Raw genomic sequence first — 6000 nt, 5'->3', positions numbered from 1 at the left:
ATGCTAACAAATGGAAATAGTAAAAGGTGATGCAAGAAACATTAATTTTATTAATAGAGAACTCCAATTTATGTGTACTATATCAACAACGTTACGATCAATTATGATAATAATAATAAATATTGAATATATTGTTGGAAATATATTAGTTTTTATATGTGATAATATGTTGTTTAATTATCTATCAGTTTTTAGTTTATTTAATATTATTAAAATTTTTGCAGACATAATGATCAATATAACAGGGATGGACCAGTTTTGACGAGGAGGTCAAGCCAATCAAAATCTAAAGATGCAATATTGGGCGATGGCGATGTTGATTTTTCTAGAGGTAAGATTTTAAATCAATTTATCATTTATTTAAAAGCGGGTCATATTAGAATTTTTAAACACTAGTGCTTGACCAACAATAAGTGCAGCTTTCCAAATAATAGGAATACCACACATCTCGAAAACAACTTTTGGATTTACTATTTTGGTATACTAATTTTGTCTCGAAAATAATTATTTTCAGTTAATATGCTGCCCAATTGACTTATTATATCAAATATCTATAATACGAATAGATTCCCAATGTTGTATTTATGATGAATTAGTTATTGACTTGTTTTGACAATGTGCAGTTCCATTAAATTACCAAAAAGTTTATTTCGGTTCGTTCGTTGGCGACACAAATCGATAAATTTATTTATAAATTACCTATTCATATTTTCTATCTAAGTATAAATGATGGATTATGAGGGCTAAATACATATTAAAAACAAGATTCAATAAGCGAAGTAAATGAGTGTATTTTGACTTTCTCTGATGTTGGCGTTCTCATTCGTTTTATATTTTATCAGATAGAAACTGGAGACTATTATGAAAATCTATATTTATCACAAAAGTGCGACTTCAATCTTCCGTCAAAAGTAAATTATAAACTTATATTATTTTAATTAAATTAGCAATTGCTGATCTTTTGATTCTCTTCTTCCTCTACAAATAGAGAATTTTGAGTAAAAACTAATTATTTCATTTTGCTTATAATAAACTTCCTGTTAAAATTGTACGATATCGTAAAAACAAAATATATAGTATCTTGTTTTGAGAGTAACTATTTTTTTCAAACTTAGAATATGTGATTTGAAGAAGTATGTTACAGAATAGTTCTAGTAGGCGACATATATTGCTAAAAAATGTAATGGTTTTAAATTTTTAATTGAAATCTATGCAGTCGTTGATGGAAACTCTCGATAAGACCAAATTTTAGATCACATATACACACACGCTCATACTTCTACTAAATTTTATTTCAAACGATTCAGAATGACTGGAAATTTCCAAAAAACATAAAGTAGTAAGCCCGATTTTCTGGCGAAATCCTAATTTGCCTGTAATAATTAATCGCGCTAAATTCAACCTAGAACTTGGTCTGGTGATAAGCAAGAATCAAAATAAAAAAGTTGTATTTTTCAAGAATAGGTATTCATATACCTATAGATCATATACCTTTAATTAATTAATTAATTGAAATAAATATTACCTTGAATTTAATTATATACAATATTTGCCAACCTTTTTATCAAGAATGAATCGATGCACAATATGATATATATATATCAGACATCTACAGACTTCTAATTTCTTAATTTGTTTATTACCATTAATTGATTTGAGGTTGTTGATATAATCCTAAGAGAGCAAGCCATAATATTATTTACTTAATCAATTATTTCTTTATCTCATCACGATCAAACACATTTTGGTTGGTGGAAAAATATGAGCAATGAACGCCCTGTCTCGCCAACCTTTATGAATATTTAATTCCACCACTTCTGAATAAGTTACCGAAGATTCGCCCGCAAGTCAAACATTCGAGATGATAGATAAAAATATAAATTTTACTTTTTAAGTGGAAATATTAATAATATTGTGATATATAAAAATGACATAATTGAATTAGTATTAAAATTATTGATTAAGAATTTACAAACAAAATCGCCAAATGGGATTTTTAATTGGATGATTACAATCATTAGATTAGTATCAGGAGTTTACAAGCGGGAGTTAATACAATTTTTTCTACACAATGTCTATAACAAAATTAGATATTTTACAAATTTTCCTTGTTAGCTTTCCATAGGGTAGTTATAGTAATCGTAAAAAATCGAAAATGAATTTTTTTTTGCGTTTGCGTTTCAAAGGTTTCTGAACATTTTCGCATACTCATAAAAATGGATATATGTGTGTGTGTGCATTTTTTCGCCGATTTCGTGAGCACGGATGATTTTTTCGTGACCCTATTGTTAAGAACTATGGACTTCGATTCAATGACTCGAGTCTCGAAACCAGCTTGGGACAGCCTCATGTCAAGCAGCACTAACATCGAAAACAATTACTCGGCGTTGCAGAATCAATAAAAAGTTCATTACAGCTACATAAATCGTAATAACAAATTCATCACATAGAGGAAGGCGTAGGACAACCGTTTCGTTTGCTATCTCTAAAGTCACTTCGTTTGAGAAGCACAGTGGCTTATAGCAGGGCTTCTTAAACTTTTGTCCTTAGGGATCCCATTTACGAGTGCGAGTTTCTTGGCGACCCCATTTATGACTACGAGTTTCTTGACGACCCCACAGATGTAAAAAATAAATTATTTTTTTTGAATAATTTATATATTTGGTAACAATAATATACATATACATATACATATGAAACTATATAGTTTAAGAATTTGTTGAAAACATACAAAAATCAAGACGTGATGATATGAAAAGATATAAATATTTGGCATTAAAATCACTCGGGACCTCATTTGGGGTAGCCACTCATATTTTAAGAAGCCCTGGCTTATAGGATTTGTTAGGTTCTAATTGCGTTAAAAAGTATATATGAAAATTAAAAATATACAAGTCAAAGCTCATGTAGAGTAAAATATTGATCTTATTAAAGCAACGTATATCGAAACGAAAAATTAATTAAAGATTAATTATGCATATTATTAATATTTTAATAAAAATCATGAAAATATTTTATGTCAAATGCGAATAGGCTTCCGATTTCTACTCGTATTCACATTTCATCATTAAAATTAATTAATCTGTTTTTAAATACAAATTGTAATTACCAAAAGAAAATTTAAAAGAATATATCTAGATGTATCTTTCTCACGCACAAACATTGAAATCAAGACTTAAAATTATTTATTATTAGTTATTTTTTGATTTTTTAATGTTAATTAATTATTTATCTACTAGGTTATTCTTTTAATCAAGCAGAATATTAATTATTTTTATGTAGAGCTGAATTCACATATCAATTGCATTTGTTTTAGTTTTCTGTTAAAAACATATAAACAGATTATATTCGATAACATAGTACATAACATAGTAGATGCAAATGCTGAATTTAGATTGCTTATTTGATTAATTTTAGTTATTCGTAAAGACAAAAAAATAATTATTTGGAATTAATGTGTTGGAATTTAAAACTTCACATCATTATATGTTTAATAATATTTTTTTAATATACAATATACACTTTACCTAATTTACTATTTTTTGCGTTATTTTTTCTAATATTTTTCTGAATAAATTATTCTGAAAAATAAGCTATAATTAAATACAAATTTAAATAAAGATTACAGTTGGATTTTATCGATTTAAATTGCATGGAATATTTTCACGTCGCTATTTGTATTTCATATGAAAGATTTGAATATTTAATATCTATTTAGGCGCCAACTCAACACGCAAAAGAACGAATCAATAATAAATTACAAATCGTGGTTAAAAAAAAGTTTACTATTTCCCACGACGTAGAATTAAGTTTAGACTTTTAGACGTTTTTTTTATTAAAATTAATATTTGTGTAAAATATTAATAAATATATAAACATATTTTAAAAAGTGCCTTTATACCAGATTATTCGACTATTTCAATGACGTTTTTAATATGTAACGTACACTAAATGAAAAAACTTTAAATAATTCAATGATTACATGATAATTTGCAAATTAATCGCATTTTTATCAATGAAATTAATACGGTTCATTTTATCAACAATTTATAATTTTGACATTTTGTATTCAAATGAATATTTAATTTTTAGGCTTTGAAATTTGTATAAATTGTGGCAACACAAGATGGCCATGAGTTCGGAGTTGGCTTTAGGAGATAGAAACAAAATAATTAATGTAATATGTAAGACGATCAGATTTTAATACAGTTTTATATTTTTGGTTATAAATTATTACTAGTTACCCACATTCAAATGATCAAATCATTTTTGTAATCGACATGCCATTAAAATTATATTATTTTGTTTAATGTGAAAATTCTTAATTATTTAATAATTTCCAAGTCGTGTTGCCACATCACACCCGCTTTCAACCAATGCCGAAAAGGTGACCAGTGTGGAAAGTTATGAATTATGTATTTCAAAATAAATACTACGAATATTTAACCTTGTATTCAAATCTGATCTGATCGTTTTACAACTTGCAGAATATCTTGACAAAATCTTATTTTGTTTCCTGTCTCTCAAAGACAACTTTGAACTCATGGACAACAGTGATGCCACATCACTCCCCTTCAACAAATATCGGAAAAATCACCAGTGTGAGAAATGATTAATTATTTAAAAATAAACACTACAAAAATATAAAACTGTATTCAATTCTGATCTCTTTACAAATTACAAAAATGTCCTGCCAATCTTTTATTTTGCCAACTCAAAGCCTATTTCGAAATAATGGTCAACTCGTGTTGCCACAAATTACATTTTTTTCAGGATTGGTTTACGTTTTTCGAACTTTCAAAATGATGATGCATATTACCAATTATTATAATTATTAACTACTTGCAGGGTAAGTTCTTCTAATCGTTTGAGAATCGAAATTGAAAATTTTTGCATAAATTCTCGTTTTGAAGGTTTCTGAACATTTTGGCATACCTTAGAAAAAATGGATGTGTGTGTCTGTATGTATGGATACAATTTTTCAAAAAAACATTCGATTCCTATTGATAGGGGGATGAGCTGATTAGTTTTATTAGTCATTTTGGAGATACGGAGCTCAATCTGCAAATAATTACAGTTTTTGAGAGAAATAAGCATCCGATTTGAATGATTCAAAAAACTTTTCGGTTATGTTGACAAAACGATTGTTTTTGGGAAAAGAAAAAAAAGTTTAATTTCAGAAGTTCCAGCAATTTGCCTCAAGGCACTATGACATACACCACTAATTATATATATTATGGGTATATATTTCTGCACTACATTGTTTAACAGTTATTGAAATATAGTAATTATTAAAGATCTGATAATTATATCACCAGTATATTTAGAAGTGTATTGTATTGTAAAATTCATTTTGAAATTTTTTTAAATTTCAAGTGAATGCAATATAACGACATATTTAATTTAGCATAAAACTAAAATTTATTACGTTTATTTATTTAACTCTGTATATATCCTTTTGCCATTATATCGAATTAATTGCTTTGTTTTCGTATCATGCATAGTTTTCGTGCCCGTCTGTTGGCAGTTTTCATGTATGAGGGAGTTAATCTGATGTTGATTTAGTGATTATACTAATGATTATATATGGGGCATTTTCTGCTGCATTACTTTAAAATTTTATGTTAAATAGTTTCTACCACGAAGGCACGTAGAGCTTAATTAATACATAAGAATTACGTTTAGTAATAGTCGAGTACTTCCTGGCATTTTGATAATGAATAACAGGAACATATTTAAATTTTAAGTTCTTTAATTTATCCTATTTTTAACTTCCCAAAGGAGAAGTTTATGTTTTCATAAAAAATCCGATTCGGTAATTTTATGTTTTCTCGACGTTTCAAGCCATTCTGAATCGAATGAGACTAAATTTGGAAAAAGCATGTGCATTTGTGTGCGGGTGTGTATGTGAACAGATTTTTTACATTAAATCGACGTTCTCTCAAAAGCGGCTGGACCGATTTCAAAAATTTAAAAGCCATTCGATTGTTAGCTGACTAT

The 6000-nt window shown here is 27.5% G+C and overlaps 1 protein-coding gene across 1 annotated transcript in view; it reads left to right on the top strand.

Moving 5' to 3' along the window:
• The first annotated feature begins 240 nt into the window (after positions 1–240).
• The window catches only part of LOC113384795 (potassium voltage-gated channel subfamily KQT member 1-like), a 69291-nt gene continuing 63531 nt past the window's right edge, over positions 241–6000 (top strand). Inside the window, 1 exon segment of the mRNA XM_026622554.1 lies at positions 241–331. The gene's annotated coding sequence lies outside the window, so the exon portion shown is untranslated.

This window comes from Ctenocephalides felis, unplaced genomic scaffold (genome assembly GCF_003426905.1).
Source record: "Ctenocephalides felis isolate EL2017-DRISC unplaced genomic scaffold, ASM342690v1 CF-g0.4_SCAFFOLD_03571, whole genome shotgun sequence".
Classification (NCBI taxonomy): Eukaryota; Metazoa; Arthropoda; class Insecta; order Siphonaptera; family Pulicidae; genus Ctenocephalides; species Ctenocephalides felis.
The sequence above is the reverse complement of the archived record's forward strand: the minus strand, read 5'-3'. Positions and strand labels throughout refer to the sequence as shown.